The sequence below is a fragment of the Diuraphis noxia genome, unplaced genomic scaffold (genome assembly GCF_037042655.1).
Source record: "Diuraphis noxia isolate RWA-SAM2 unplaced genomic scaffold, SU_Dnox_SAM2 contig0003, whole genome shotgun sequence".
In the NCBI taxonomy this organism is placed as follows: Eukaryota; Metazoa; Arthropoda; class Insecta; order Hemiptera; family Aphididae; genus Diuraphis; species Diuraphis noxia.
This window is the reverse complement of record NW_028301713.1, coordinates 77,600,062-77,618,720: the sequence shown is the minus strand read 5'-3', so window position 1 is coordinate 77,618,720 and position 18,659 is coordinate 77,600,062. Positions and strand designations below refer to the sequence as shown.

The 18,659-nt window shown below is 26.3% G+C and overlaps 1 protein-coding gene across 1 annotated transcript in view; it reads left to right on the top strand.

Annotated features, from left to right (window-relative positions):
- The window catches only part of Pino (protein pinocchio), a 30,183-nt gene that overhangs the window by 9,491 nt on the left and 2,033 nt on the right, over nucleotides 1–18,659 (top strand). The gene's annotated exons all lie outside the window — the stretch shown is intronic.

Below are 18,659 nucleotides of genomic sequence, written 5' to 3'. Positions count from 1 at the left end.
ACACTTTATTTGATGCAATTTCTTTGTTGTGTAAATTGAGGAATCGACTTTTGCTACACTCTGTATATTATATAATATCATGATTGTATGATTGTATTGCTGTTTAGTTATTTGAGGATCAAATATTTTTATTTTTACTTTAATTCATTTTAGATAAATAGGTACAGGTACCTAACCTAACCTATAAGTACGTTATCTAAGCCTATACGTTTAGAACAATTATAACATTTATACATTTTAGGTATTACCACAATTACCAACAATTATATTAGGTATAGAAACTCAAAAAGCGGTCAACTGGGCAAGTGAATCCTCGCTCTGCTGTACAATAGGTTACAAGTGGGTTAACTTTACTATAATGGATGATATTAAATTTGAATTCAATGATTTATTATAATTGTATATGGAAAACGATTCTGAGTGGCGACGGTTTGTCAGTCTTATAGGATGATGTATACTATATTAATTAAATTGTTATTATTTCAAAAAAAAAAACAAAAAAAAAATGTAGGCACCTATAAAATAAATTCCAATTAATCAAATCAGATTCATTATATACCCAAATGGGCCGAATCGCTCAATTATTTATAGTATATAGTCATATAGATATTAATTATACAATATACTATAAAGCAGCAGTTTCCAACCCATGGGCCAGGTCTCACTTGTGGGCCGCGCGGACACTGGTCAATTGTCTATGCCAAGCGTCTGAACATTTTTATTGGAATCGACATCGAGATTTGTATGTAATTTTATTACACACATATTTTTTCTATCGTCTTATTTGTGCGTTTTTATATCATACATATACCTGTATACTAGGTAAGTGGGCTTCAATGTTTTTTTTTTTACATTATTGATGGTCCGCATGACTAAAAATGTTTGGAACGGCTGCTATAAAGTATTAGTATAAGTCATTTACGACATTAATTATAATATAAAGTATGCTCTAGAAATTTTAAGTACCCATGAATAATATTTTAAATTACTTACATAACTAAAATTGTTATTCTTGGTTATTTAACATGTAATTTTGTCCAAATTTGAACTTAGAATAACTATAAAAAAACTATTTGTATAGTTTTTAGGTTTTTTTCGTTGCAGAATTAACTATACTAACATGAAACCTTGTTTTAAATTTTTAATCTTTAGTAATTAAAGTTAAATGTTATATACAATTTTAAATTTACATAACAATATAATACAATATTATATATAACTTAAAAAGATTTGAAATATTTTGAAAATTTTATCAAGTATAGAAAATACCAATAAAAACATTTGGTGCAAATATCATGTATCTACTTTAATTTTTTTTTTTTTTAAGAGTTATACCGATATCCAAAAATCTGTTTTGTTAAACACACATCATTGTAAAATCAATACCTACATTTATCGCTTTGCTTAGAATCTAAAATATTATCTAGACTCTATATTTTATTGATATTTAAATTTGAAAGTGAGCTTTTCAAATTTAAAGATTTTTCATACAATTCAAATATCAAACAATAAATCTTTATATATTTACTTTTAAATTTGATATCAAGTACCACTACTATACAATTTACATTTTAAACCAACAATCTATTATATTCTGAAAACAAATTTACTATGTTGTATCTACGTTTGTTAGATAAAGTTAACACAAACAAGTGGCCTCTTAGTAATATCGGAAATACAAGAGTCAACCCCCATCACCAAAACTTGCGTAAGTCTTCGATTTTATTACAATGGTATTTAAATGTTATATTTTTCATCATCACATACCTATTTAATATTTATTTAAACAATGATACTAAATTGAATACTGCATGTCTGCATACAATTTACCACTAGGCTAATACATTTAAAATACCTATCTATGTTTTATTGCCAATAGTTTTTAATTCATACAGTAATTCTTATTAATCCACTTCATAAATACGCAATAAAATTATTATAACTAACGTTATAATTATAATTGATTCAAATATTTAAATTGAATTTATAATTCACAAAATATATTTAGTGAGAACTTTTATCTTGAGTGCAAGTATTTAAAGAACTGGGTGTCTGAATGGAATGGGGAGCAAATGATATTCAAAGTTTTTTTATTATTGAATTTATATAATTATATAAATATATTATGATTACTGAATCATAAAAAATGTATGGTAATTACTTCACAAAACAAAAAATGTATATATTTATTTATATCTACCTGTGGCCTGTTCTTTGTTTCAAATAAAATAAAACAGTGAGTGCATACAAATACTGCACGTGTGTCTAGTGCCTGTTTCCAAGGTAATCACGATCATATTGTAATATTTAATATTATAATAAATTGTTGATACAATATATTATACATAAAAATAATATCTTTTGTTACTAATCATAGAAACCAATTTAAATATGGTTAAGAAACTTATGCATATTTTATTTACTTAGATAAATATACTTTTTTTTTTTTATTCACACAATAATATATACAATCTGTACAATTATGCACAATTAGCATATTTGATAAGGGTTACATATAATGCATGAGTACATGAGTAAGAAGCCACCCACTAATGGCACTTGACAGATAAATATACTTAAATATTTAACAGTTATTCTTACATTTATGACTAATCATATACCTTCTCAAGAATGTATTATCTTACTGGTTCAGTAATTTATGCAGGAGGGGTAACTGGCAGAATTAACTTCTACCCTTCATTAGTATTAATTTCATAATATATATCGATTAAATATTCATATATTAATTTTACAATAACATGTGTTGTATAATGATTTTTTTAAAAAAACCAAAAAAAACATAAATACAGTTAAGGAAAACACATGAATTTTCACTGGTATTCGACAAAATCGATTTAATTTTATTGGTAGATTTGTGTACTAAAACGAAAAATCACAGATACCTACTTTAAATATTCACCAATCGGCAATTAGTATTTTTTGTACATATTATTATTTTCAATAGTATGTTTCGTAGGTAGGTATACAATGATTTTATACCGGTGAATCCAAATTTAACACATTCATTATATAGGATTATATTTATACTTTGAAATTTAAACTCATACTCTAAGAACATCTTTTGATGATGCTCGTAATATAGTTTTAAGCTCAAGTTAGGTTTAAGTATTAAAAAATGTATGACCATTGATTATAAATACTTAATACATCAGATATTACAGTAAAATATTGAAAATTGTAGGTTTTGATTGTGATGATAAATTTAATAAAATTATTCATGGGCACTTGAAACTTATAAGATAGGTATATTTTTGTACTATCCAGCGTATTGTCCGAGTCAAAGATTTGTTTTTTTTTTTGTTTATAAAATGTAATAATAAAAAATAAAAAATAAATATATGCCGTATTTTTAGTAATTATTATGCCAATAAAGTGTATTGCTAGTTTGTTTCTAATTTTGCTAGTAATAATTTGATACGCATAATATATTCTTTGAAAATCTAAAAAAAAAAGAAACATAAGATGCGATATCAATCATTAACCTTGACAGTTTATATTAATGTACCTACTCATTTGAATTCTATGGTATAGGTTATGTAGGTATAAATAAATTAATTTAAAAATGGCTGAAGTTTTCCATATTTTGTTGTCACACAACTAACAATTGAATGAACCTGATTCAGACTGGTTCAATTCAAGGTGATTTATCAAATTAAGTTTAAACTCGAAATAGATTTTTTTTTACTTATATAAACTATAGTTGAATAAAGCAAATAAAGGTACATAAATTGGTTTTCCTATAGCTGGAAAATATTAATTATGCAATTACTATTACCTCGATTTTTTTCTGCTTCACAATATACTGAAATAAAAAAATGAACTATCATCTCTCCATGAGAGCTATAATAAAGAACATTTTATTTGTTATTTATCAATGTTAAGCTATACTTATCATAACCCAATAACCGTGATGATGATGATGATGATGATGAATCCGTATGTGATATGTGTTTTTACTTTGTCGGGTAGATAATATTAGAGTGAATTGGCCAATTAACATATTTAAAGATAAAAATATTATCTAGAGTATCTCAATATCTCATTGCCTTTTTTGGATCATATTTACTTTACATAATTTAATATCGTTGTAAAAGGATATTTTTATAAACAAATTATATTTTTACAATTTCATCTCATTGTTATAATTTTAAAGTTTTTACTTTTTTGAATGACAAAATATATTTTTAATTTCATATTCCGAAGCAGACTATTTTTCAGATATATTTTACACCTAAATAATAATAAGATATGATGGTTAAACATATAGATAAATAATATTTAAATATATTGTATTACAATATTATCTACTTATTATTTATAAGTTTTTACCATCAAACATCGGAAACAAAAAACAATATTTTTTACCTAACCCAACCTGGGACCATACCCGTACCCATACCAGTTCTTATTAAAGGACATCATTAATGATAGAGCGTCACTTCAAAACACCACAAACATACTTTACAATATAACAGTAATAGTAAAAATTATGGAAATAATATTGCTGGCCAATTTAAGCGAGGACCAAATTCATGAATATTTCCCTCCTATAATTATTAATGGAAAATTTTAGATTAATTTTAAAGCCTTAAATAAGTTAATTACAAAGCTTAATCGTTATCTAATTTAAATCTAAACTCTTTATAAATATATTTATTCATCCATACCTATAAAGGTGCTTAAACTTATTTGTTTTGAATGTAGGTATTGTTGTTATTATGAATTAGTAATTAGTATAATATTGGATAATATCTACCTATATATTTATTACTTTATTATCAGTAATTGTTAATAGTTTAACACCGTTAATTAAAAAAAAAAAAAATGTAGGTTATGTTGAATTGTAAAAGTTCAATGGCATTTTATTCACGTGTCACTCCTTGTGATCACGTGACTGATTAAAGTTTTAGATTCTAAGCAGAGCGATATAAGTATTGGGCTTACAATGATGTGTGATTTAATTTTTTTTTTTACTTTTGTTTATCTTATAATTAATTTTTAAGGAACAGCAAAAATGCTTTAATCTTCAACTTTGAATGTGGTTTATAGCATCAAATTGGATGTAGTTGGTATCTTCGTCTGGGTACTGGAATACTTTACCAAAATAATCGGGAAAACTTTTGGAAATATCTAGACTAGTTTTCAAAAAAAAAATCTATTTTGTTTTTGTAGCTACTCCACACAGTATTTATTAAGATTTAATATTTTATATAGGTTAGCTGCAGACAATCTCAGTTTGACTTTAATTTAAGCTACCTATTTCGATTATGTAATCATTTTTTTAACACCTATATAATTTCTAGTTCATTATATTGTTATAAATTTATAATATGTGGGCTTACAGCATCCAGATGTGGGGCTCAGCTAAACCCTCAAACTTGCGTACTATACAAGCATTCCAGTACCATATGCCTCCGTCAAATCGTATCTGTCACATGGTAAAAAACGCCAATCTTCACAGCGATCTAAAAGTATCTACACTTTCACATCTGACTAAATCCCACTTCCTATCATTTCACTTAAAACTAACCCATCACAATAAGTCATTAATAAAAAAACTGTCTCCCTGTGCAATTCCTGGCAATCCTCAAAGAAAATTGAAACACTCTTGACCTAAAGCCCTAGATAATTGCTGGCTTGACCTGTCGGTTGTCGGGTGGTACTACTGATTATACCTTCCCACTTAGTTATATTAACTACTATTTCACTCAACAAAACTATTTATTATATACAATTATATATATAGCTTGTGATTATTCTTTTAATAACAATAAAAATTAAAAAATTTAATTAAAAAAAATTTTTAATATATTTGAAAACATACTTTGAATAGCTAAAGCAATTTTTAAATTTAAACCAACATTGGTAATGATTAATGAATCATTATTCATTAATCATTAGTATTTAAATTAAATCAGATGAAAGTTAATAAAGATAAAATCAAACTAATAAAATACACATATACTATATAATATATATATTTATTATATTTAATTTATTGGTACAACATCGATATGAAAATAATAAAAATAGTAAAACTATCACGTGCAAAACCGATGATACCTATGTTATGAAATTAAAAAACAAAGACATAACTGAAATTATAACTTCCTCTTATACATAATGTCTATTTATGTCCTATTGTTTTAAATTATAATCACATTAAATATACAAGTTATTTTTTTTATCCATCAACTTAAGATGTATAACCATCATAAGTTACAAATTTACATGTTTACATTTAAAACAATAAATCTATAATATGCAGACGTGGCTAAAACACACTATAAAAGATTCCATAACCGTCTTTTGAATCATAGAAACCCACTCATGCACGACATCTCTTCCTTGACTATCCCTGGGAATCTACCCAAACGGCTAAAGCACAAATGGTGTAGAAACCTTTTGAATAATTAAATTTTAATACTCATGTTTTTTTATTAATGTAGTACCTCCACCGGGGAAGCTTCTACGCTCTGTTATCTATATTTATTTTGTTATTTTTTATGTTATTTTTTTTTTTACTACTTTCTAATACTTCCTCAATTGTTCTTATTGTTCTTTTTGTTGTAACAGATTGAATAAAACATTTAATTAACAAAAAAATAAAAAATCTAGATGCAGGAAAAATAATACAAACATAATTATTTAAGCTAATTAAATTGTTTTATTATATTAAAATGATCCCTTCTTTGTCTCAAATAATGTACATTCCATAGCGACGTATCCATTTTAAGTACTTTAACAATTATAGCTGACGCTAAACTACATAATTAATTTCTATAAATGCTTACTTCAATCCATACAGCCGTCGTAATTCTTTAATTTCCTTATTATCTTAGAGTCTTAGACCCTAGTTCTGGAGGACTCCCGAAGATATTTAGAGAAGAAAAGATGTTACGTAGTCGTAACGTTCTAATTGATTATAAAATAAGTAGATGCCTAATAACTTATCAATACGAAGTTCCATCAATGGCAGTTTCCTGTAAAGTTCAAACAAGAGTTCTTGATGTTGTTACCTTCTATAACGGTATAGTCGGTAAGAATGTTTTTATTTAATTTGTACAATCTGTATAAAATATTTTTACAATAAGCATAATAGATGGAAATATACATGAAAGGGCTTGGTTGGCTTGATTGAAAAACCAATCACTTGATTCAATAATAGTGTTTCATAATTATTATATTTTTAATAATAATAATTGAAAGTATATACAAATGTACAATAGTTCACTGAATTTAGTGAAGAATAGTAAAAAAAATAATAATAATAATAAAATGAGACAGGATATTTTTTTAGGAAAGAGAGTTTTAGGAAAAGTTCATGAATGACACAAATGTTTTTCTTGAACTTTGGGTTTTGGATTTTAGAATGTACAATTTAATTTTGTGTGGGCCGCATTACATTTGTTAAAGGGCCGCAAATGGTCCTCGGGCCGCGTAGTGGGGATCACTGATTTATAGTCTTTTTAGCCCTCCCTGGGTACGCAAACTGGTTTCGACCAACAATAATTGGATACTTTTATAATTGATTAAACTAAGATTATAATTTAAAAAACTAGTTTCAAACCAAATTGGTAATAATAACTGAAATTGACAATTTCAATAAGTACATTATATTATTATAATATTACATACCTAATAATTATTGTATTGTACACATACAAATCAAATATATTTTTACATTCATACTTACCTTTATTGAAGATAAAAAATGTTAATAAATAACCACTATATATAAAGCAGTTTTATTATACGTAACTTAATAGTTACCTATTATTATTACCTACTGTATCTATATATATATATTTATTGTTAAATTAAAAAATCTATAAATAGTTATTTTTACGAATACTTTAATAATTTAACTTAATATTTTTTTTTTTATAAAAATGGAGCTTAGACGTTGACTTTGTAAAATATGAAATGACATAACAAAAAAACTTGATATTTTCTCCGCTTCATGGAACAACTACGAATAGGTTAGGACTTAGGTTAGTAGTATAGTATAGTACATATATTCGCAATTTAATTATTGCGTAATTTCCTTCATTAGTAAATGACGAACACTGAATGTCGTATCGATGATAAGTTTTTTTCCAATTTTTGACGTTTGTTTATGGATTGTTTAAGTTTCTAATAGGTTTTCTAGCATTCAAAATTCGAAATCATGATAACAGATTTTAAACAACTATATTTATATAGATAACTTATTGAGTTCTAATATAACTGCAACAGTGCTACGCTATATAGCACAAATTCAATTAAGTAAAATATGATGATATTATGTTAAATAAAATGAGGTTGCTTTGATAACGTGATTAATAATTAATTATAACATCATCATTTATTATGATGTTATGATATTATATATCCATTGCTAGGGGCAATCTAGGTTAGGTTAGGTTTCAAAATAATTGTACCCAGCCACTTACCGTTTTTCTCCACTGTCCATTTTCCTCTAAAAAAATAAAAAATAATTCTTGACCATTTTCCTCCAATAAATAATAAATAAAATAATAAAATAGTTAATATGAATAATTTATGCATATCAAAAAAAAAAAAAAAAATTAAAATATTATTCTTTTTATAGTTATAGGCATTTCAGCAATAAATGAATACCTGTTTAAATAAAAGGAAAATTAGACATAATTTTTGTAATTACTTGGACTAACATTTTTCGAACTAGATACCCGATGCCAGAATGTAATCAGCCACCTTACCTAACTGATAAGTGTAAAACATAAGCTTTACTCTATCTTTATAATACGGAACGTATACTAAACACTAGCTGAAATATTTAAGGAAAATAGACATAATTTTAGTCGAAAATAATGTGGAGGAAAACGGTATATCATTTTTGGAAGAGAATGAAACCACCCACATCCACAATACATTAATAATATAAACTGGAAAGTTATTTAGTTAAATAGTTACATTGGCAGGGACAAGCGTGAGTGAGAAACCATAAACCTTATATTCTGATGTACTTGTCTACCTGGCTGTATAATATAGAATAGTAGGTAGATTGTAGTTTTATTGTAAAAATACAGTTTATTGTATTATTTTATGACGTATTATAGAAAAATTTTCTATTTTTATTATTATTACTATACCAAAATTGCATTTAAATTGTATAATAAAATAACTATACATTTGCCTATTTAATTAATAGGAGAAAAGTCAAGAATGCTAAAATAATAATTTTAATGTAAATGCGGTAACTCAAGTGTCATTGACATTCAATTATTAAAAACTTGGTAATTTTTTAGAAATGGAATAGGAAGACTAGTTAAATACTCGTGTATAAGTATGTAACTGTAAATAGTTATTATTATATTTGCTCTCAATAATTATGTTGCTCCTTGTTGGAGATATTATGGTTTTTAATTGGCTCGTAGAAGGATGTAACATATATCAATGTCATGTAATGACCTGCTGTGAGTGTTACTATAGTGTTATTTAGCCACGCAATAGGTGTTCGATGTAAATTATGCAATTTTGTATTATATTTATATCAGAACTTAGTTTGCATAAATTAGCATATCAATATTGAATATAGTAGTACAATTTTTAGTTTTTATCGACTCTAGTCATTCAATAACTATTAGAGCTCCAACATAATTGTTACATCATCCCAACTTACAATTAAAAACATTTTACGAGATGGTTCCTTAGAAGAAGCCTTAAAAGTGATGTTTTCTTACCATCTTATCAAAACGTTCTGTATATGGAACTGTAAATACTGTAAATAATGCGATTCACGCGTACACACATATTAAATTATGAACATTTAATGTAAATATGTTAAGTTAATAATGTGTATATTATCATCGATGTAGAGCATTTAGAAATTTAGAAATTTAGAAACGTTTCATAGTAACGCCGAAAGTGTTTGAAGTATTAAATTACTAAAAAGCCTAGAAAAAATGATTTAATCCTAAAGAAAAATTTACAAATATTGGTAAGTTTGAGGATTGTAATTTTAAAAAAAATGTTACTTAGGTAGTTAAAATAAAATATATTACTCACTATTGGTTATAAACAATATATGTCTGTATATTGGTGCCTATAATAGATACAAGATACCTATCTATTGTAATTTTTTATATTATATTGTATAATGTATATAGGTAGTATATGTATATTACAAGTAGGTATAAAAAATATTTAATGAAATTATTTTTTGCAAATAAATTATTTTTAAAAAATATATTACAGAATATATATATTATATACTAATACGCATTGACATTAGAAATATCCTAAAACTATTTTGAACCACGCTAATAATTAAAATGATTGTAGTTTTAAGCTTTTTAGTGGAAAGGGAAATGAGTTGAAGCTTTTTCCATTCGAGTTCAGTTACTGTGGTCTGATCATTACCTTATTTTAACCGAAGTACAATTACGCCCCATATTGCTCCAAATGTAAGGGGCAAAACTGCACACCCTGACTCACCTAACCGCACACCTAGCCTTTGTTACCCGTGTTTAAACTTCCACTGCATATTTAAAAAAAACTATTTTCTTAAAAATTTCAGCAACTGTGTATAGGTAAGAGGAAGAAGGAATGGTTATATATTGCTTAATAATATTATTCCACTCTCAGGTCCATCATATTTATTCATACAAACATAACCGAATTGTCGTTCTTATGGATATTACGATACTACGATTGGGACGATCGATAATCCGATAGTACGATTAACATTTTAGGTGTTATATTGCACGATTCGCACAGTAACAATCTATAATGATAATTTATGATAGACGCGTACAACACTACAACGGAAGATCCACCAGGACATGAAGGTCATCGAAAGATAATGCACTTTTCCCGGAACTGACTACTATTATTATAGACGTTGGCTGTATTCGAGCCTGGTATTATATTATTATCATGGTGTGCCTGCTACCACGGTTATGGTGCCTGTTTAGACTGGCAACACGCATGCGCTCAGTCGTCGAGGCGTCGATACGTCATGGTATCTCCCGATCTCGGTGGCATGACGTTTTGGGTATCGTGAGCCGCCGAGGGAACGCGCCAACAGGCCGATCCCCGAGCTACACGGCGCGTCAAACCAGACATCGGTATTCGCTATTCACATTTCACTATTCAGTACGCCAACGACCGTCTGATCGCGCGGGCATATTATACTCACGTCGTCTTATTCGACATTTAATTGGATCCGAAGAAGAGTGTTCGAATATCGTCAGACCGATCGTTTTTCAACACTCTTGTCGGCCTTATATTTCGCCCAAGCTTTCCTTTTATCTGCAGCACCTCGTCGATCGATCATATTAGCAAAATCGAAAATTCGTTGATATAATATTTTTGGTACAACGCATTATTATATATTTATATTATATAGTACCATCGTTGATCGCCTGAAGTACGTAAAACGTTTCGATTTTTAAGAATTTTCGAGCGGCCGTTGGTCAACACGTCAGCGTGGCGACTGAAAATTAAAAAAAAAACATTCGTCGTAATCAAATTTCATTCATTGTTTTCGTTTCGGAGTTAATTGTAAGTATTCCACAGTACCTACTACAGTAATGTATATACTGTTATTAAGAACTAATGTGTCTAAAAAACATAGTATAATTTGTACACATACCAGTATTTAAAGTAAACATTTCCTCGCTATAGAATATAGATATGTATTGTTATCGTTTTATCATGATTCATATTGTAAACACATACTTTCTCATAATTCATATTTCATAATATATACAAGTACGTGGATTGTGATTGATAGGTTAGGGCTCGACATTTTTTTTCTTAATTTAAATTGTACATATTTTTATATGAAATCATATTCATTTCTTATGGTACTCAGTAGACTTACCTATATGTTTGATATTTTATCGTAACATGCCAACTTATTATATATATGCTACATACATATTATGCGGTCAGTACTACATACACATACCTAAATTTATTAGTACATTTTAAATTTACAAATCCAATTTTATTTAATGATAACTCACCCATGTTCTACTAGTGTATCTATAGTATGTATTTTAGCCTTCAAGTATCATTACTATTTTATGTTGAAAATAATATTAAGACATTTATCAAAACCAAATCAAATTGATAAAAGTAATATTATCATTTGAATGAGTAGGAATCATATTAAACCTGTATTCGTGTATATTATTAAATAGATCGATACACATCAACGCAATGTATGTAGTAATATATTAAGAAAATATATTATTCTAATCAAAACTTTTTATCCTTTTATGTGACATGTTTATAAAAATAAAACGTAAAAAGACCTTGATTAATTATATTTAGTGAAATTTTAAATGTATTATTTAAAGTATAAACATGCATATATATATATATTATGTGGGTATGTATTATAATAATATATTAGTATCCTCAAAAAATAAAATAACTATGAACTTATAAAAAAAAATTTTTTGTTACACTTCCAGGCCCGGATTAAGATCTACAGTGCCTATAGGCTGTAAAAAATTTGGTGCCCTAATTAAAAAAAAATATTGTACACATTTCTCTACTCGATACTTGATTAAATAATAAAATATTATTTTAGGTTTATTAGCCACAATATGTACATGTATATAATATGTGAAAACAAGTAAAAACATAAAATTAAAATTATATAAAATAATCATATTATAAAAAATAACGAACCATTAATTTATACTGTTCTTTTTTTATTATTGATTACATAGATAATAAATATTAATAATATTATTAATATTATAACTATATTATCTATGATTGATTATTACTATTTCAAATTTCCGATATATTTAAATAAAAATTTAAAATAACATCAGGATCGTATGCGGTGTCCGTGCCCCTAAATCTGTGGTTGTGTAGGCTGAAGCCTACACTGCTTACGCCTTAATCCGGGCCTGTACACTTCCAATTGTATAGTAGTTTTTGTGTGTATTATACAATACATATTAACATTAACACAATATTAGTTTGGGGGTAGATATATGCGACTATACAAATCATAGTCATCTTGACATATTGAATAAGTAAATTGTAAAAGCTGTTTTAAAATTGCTCTGTTTAATATTCTTTCCTATTATTAGAGCCTTTATAGGCAGTAAAGAATATTATATTTAAAAACACCAAGAAATAAATTTCTAACTTCAAGGCTGTATGAACACCTAATATGTGAAACAGAAACACAATTACCTTACTCCGATGTTTGGTCATCAAATTAAAATCAAATCTTATCAAGTATCAACAGACCAAAAAACAAATAATGATTATTAATCTTATAAGATTATATTATAATATATCTTAATTCTCATATAACTGTTATTGTTATTATTTTTAAATTTAAATCTACCATCAATAGAATTTTTAACGGGCATATTAAAATACCAGTAGGTATATATATAAGAAAATTAGTTTTGGTCTAGTTGTTCATGTACGAGTGTATGTATATAGTATATAGCGTACATATGCATACATGTGTTACACATTTTGAATGCATTGTCTTGTTTCAAATACGATGCAATTCGAATCAATTTCATCACCCACTTTCTAAAACTGCGTACTTATATTGTAATAGTTTACTTCCTAGTTAAGGTTTGAAACTTATCAGACAAAGTTGACATTTAATTTTGTGATTATCACATTTATTATGGTTTCCAAATATAGCAGTTTTTTAACAAATTCTTTTTTTAAAGTATTCGAGTATCTACAGATACTTATTTTAAAAATAATGCCTAATTAATTGGTTAATAAAAAAGTATTTGAGTGCAAATACTTTAAAACACTTTATTAATTTACTTAGTTTACTATCATATAAATTAAATACATAGTACGATGTTTTTCTTATTTTTCGTCAAGTTATTTGAATTTATTTTCTGTATAGGTAATTAACAATAAAAAATGTATTCTTATAAACGACTGCTATATATTTTATTCTCAATGTTTTTTTTTACGTAATTAAATTGAAAACAGAAACATACTTATAAATAGTAATAATAGTATACATTATTATACTAAGAATAAATAATATTTGTAAATTAGTATTTTATTTCAAATATATTGCTACTTTAAAAAAAATATTTAAAATACTTTACAAGTCTACTATAACTAGCAAGATTTTTTACCAGATATAGATATAGATGCGTAGTGTACTACGTTACATAGTGAAATAAACAATAATAATGTAATTAATGATATAAAATGAGTAGGTAACTGCTGTGCAACGTATAAGAGAGCATACATTTGATAATCGTGTATTAGTATGTATATATAAAACTATCACCAGTTTCATAAGTCCGTATATTATAAAATAGAAGTTGCGCCACATAAAGTGTCGTTAGTATATCAATTTCACACTCGATACTCGAAAATGTATAAAGAGGAGGTATAAAAAAAAGAATAAAACGTTAATGTCATGTTGGTATTTAGTTGGTATAATTATTTGCGTATTGACTAAATGTAATAAAAATTATTGTTGCGTCAATTTACACTATTTTGTATGTAGATCGTGTTATAGAATTAATTATGAAAAATGGGTATTATAATAAATTTTTAAATTTTTAAGCATTCTACAGATGTAAGTTTGTTTCAAGGAAAAAATAATGAAGACATAGTAGGTATTGCCGAGTGCAGACACATTTCGACATAAATATATTGTACGAACTTTTTTATTTATTTATTTATTGTTATTGATCTCAAATTCTCAAGAACCCGAAATTTATGGCCATTTGTTATATTAATTACAATTATTATAGGTGTGTTTATAGGGATGATACATCTGATTTTGAGTTACAATATAGCAGGGAGACAATTTAGTTATGATGATAATTATAGTATTTACAATATTTATTATTTACACGTGAATTGTACGAATATTGACGGACTAAAGAATATAGTACAAATCGTATTATGTTTTCACTGCCCAAACAAACGTGTCAAATCTAATGAAATTTTGTTTGACATTGCAGATTCTATAAAATAACGAAGAATGTTTTTCGCTCAATGACACGATTGTTGACTAACATAAAAATCATCAAAATATGCTAGTATAAATATATAGATAATATGTCTCTAATTTAGAGGAATTCACATTTTACAAGCTCGTTTTATGAAGTTCAAAACGTAACCTCGATTACCTCGTCAACAATATTATAATATATCGTTCGAATATTTTATATTTCCAATAATTTTAAAATTAATTGTCTCAATAGGTACTTATCTTATTATTAAAGTTGATTACAGCACTCGACACTCATAATAAATTTCAATTTATAATTGTCTTAGATTATTGAAGATAATTAAAAAAGAATATTATATCAGTAGTAGATAATTTAATTTATCTAATATAAATCAAAATAAACAATTTTAGGTTCAAATCTTTGTGTGAAACTGTGAAACGCTGAAAAAGTTCAGTATTGTTTTATTCAAACATTAAATAAATAAAACTATAGGTAACTACTAACTATATACAGTATATACTATACTTATACTAGTTATACTATAGGATTCTGTACATTCGTAGTATTTGTCATTATACCACTATCTTCTTGACAGTAAACGTCTAAGTAATGAAGCAATTAATGGTTAAAACAAAACTAATAAGTGTGTAATGAGAGCATGAAACTATAAAATTAATTATGCATTAAAAAGTCATCAATCCGACATTCCGACACATTTTGAAGTTAGTCAGCCTCTATACGTCATATTATATGCAATAATATTATATCGATTTGGAAGGTCATTTTTGTATACTGTAACTCCCAGTTAAAGATATTCCACTAGACAAGACTTTAAAATATATTGCGAACTAATAATAATAAACTGGAAATTCCTTAGACGTATAGTGAAAAACCAGATATAAGGTATAGCTATATAATGGTAGGAGTTATAAGGAAATATAGCGTAAACGGGTTTTTTAGCATCATAAAATACGAACATAATAATAATAATAACTATAGATTATATTATAAACCAGACAGTACTACATTTTAAGGTTAAACAAAATATTTTCTAATAACGTGATTAGATTTAACACCTATAATCAGGCCTAAGTTAATAAGTAATTACCTGATATACATAATATTGGTGCATTGATTATGTTAAGAACGTGGCACATATGTTGAAGTAATAACTAAAAAAACACACATCATTGTAAAATCAATACATTCATCAATCCGTTCAGAATCTAAAAGAAAAAAACATCATTATTAATTACAACCATCCCGAAGTCACAACGTATTGGAATACGCATTGTTTACATTTTTAGACTTTTGAATATGATTTTTCTAGTATTTTAGGGTTTTTTTAATTGAAAATTCGGGTTAAAAGAAGTTCGCTTAAATTATGAACGTATACCTATACATAACATTGAATATTAAAAGATACAAAACTTTAAATTAATCAGGTGCATCGGAGTTCAATAATTTCAATAATTATTAATTGCGATAGAAGTACCTACCTAAAAATAAAATGTTATACCTAGTTAAATTTGTATTTTATTTTCATAAACTATTCCAGGATAAAACATACAATAACAATGCATAGGTACCTAACAATTTCCAAACAAGATGACACGTGCATATTATATTGTTGTTGTACATAAACACCACCAACCAGGTTATACATATCCAACTTATCCAAGGTTATTCAGCCTTAAAAAAGTATAAAACCATGTCTAAATTAGTGATCTCAATTTCCGCGTGTTTTTTTTTACTGCATGTTATAAGTTAACAATTAACTTTTTTGAAAAAAATTCTAAAAATAACTTGAACTTAATGGATTATAAAAAAAGATTTAAACTTTAAATGTATCAACCATTGCTATCCAATGTTTGATCATATTATTCAATTAAATAAAATTGAGTGATTTCTATTTGATTTTGGAAATGCGGAAATTTCCTAGTGTAGGTTATTATATACGTATTATTAGTTATGACTAATTAGTAATTAGGTAGCTACTTTCAGTGTCAGCCTGTCCATGGTCAGTGGAATACGGTCAATACGGATACACCTGAAGCCATTGCAAGAATGTGATTTATATTTTTATTGACAAGGGCACAACTGCACAAGGCCCATAAACTTATAACTTATAACAATTTGTGAACGTGAAATAAAAAATATAAAATTGGTCATCTTATATTATATGATAGATATACTACAAAACAAATCAGTGTGTTGATATAATAGATACTTGTATAAAATATTGTATTACACTACCGTGTATAGGTATATTGGTTAGGTATATTGTATATATGTACCTATAGATAATAAAAGTAATTCCTAAAATATTATGTAATAAATTTAATAAAATGCTATGAATTCAATTATTGTGTACTACTTGGTTGCATAAATATAATTTAATATTGGTACCAATAACACTTGTAATATCATGATTATATGTTTTATTACCAATATTTTAACGTTAATGCGTTGCAAATAAGTTAACAACAGTTTGTTATACACATGAAACAACTAATAACAAGTGTATTCCTATTATACGAGTGTAGAAAAGTAGAAGACAATAATATAATTATTGTTTATAAAAATCTTGAGGACATAAAGAACAAATAGTATAATATTTATAGTATAATAATAGTATATAGTATAATTCAATTTTTTTCAGAATAAACAAAACTTGTATTCTAAAAATGTGTTTAATTTATATTGGATTAAAATTCATAAATTTCGTGATATAAACTATACTTATATAGGTTCTATATGTATTATTTTGGTTTTTGATGTGTGCTAATGTAGATACTTTAGTCTTTAAAAAAATGATTATTCGTAAAAACTAAAGACTGCATAAAATGTATTGTAATGAGTAATATATAACACACACACGTACTTAATATATATCACGATGCTATTAAACAACTTTGGTCAGTGTTAAGTGAGATTTGGCTGAACGTTTTTCAGATCTTTTTTAACTACTGCATCTGAGTCCTTTATTATATGACAAAGTATATACAGGGCTTATATTTTAATCGGTATCACTGTTGTTTGCTTATTAACAACTAATAAACAATTACGGTTATACATAAAATAAAATTATGTTATTCAACTAGAATAGTAGTTTTGTAAATGTTATAAACATTATAATAAAATATCACGAAGTATCAGTGTATCACTAAATTAATTACTTTTAGTAACCCAAAATGAAAATTTTAGTGATTAGAATCGCTTATTTACACAGAAATTATACTTCGTTTAATATGATTTTAAACTTCTAATTATTAACTATGTAATTTGTTTTACAATTTACTTATTAATATGCCATTTTCATGTATCAAAGAACAGTGGTTTACAAATGTAAAACAATATGAAGGCCACGCAGACCAGTTTTTCAGGATTATATAATTATGCTTTCCGGGGTAAATGGTCAAAATAGAATGTCGTCCCATTATTGTTCTGTATCCAGTTTTCCTTATAAATGTACATAGTATAATATACATTAAATGATATTATAATAATAATTAGATTACACAGTTCATCTTCATAGATAGGTATTATTTTGGATGCCAAATTTATAAAGGGATACATTTTTGCACTTCCTACATTGAGATTGAATAAAATAATTGTATAAGTAGGTAATAATGCAGTCGTTTCCCACTTAAATCTATAACATATTAAGTTTGTTAACATTATACT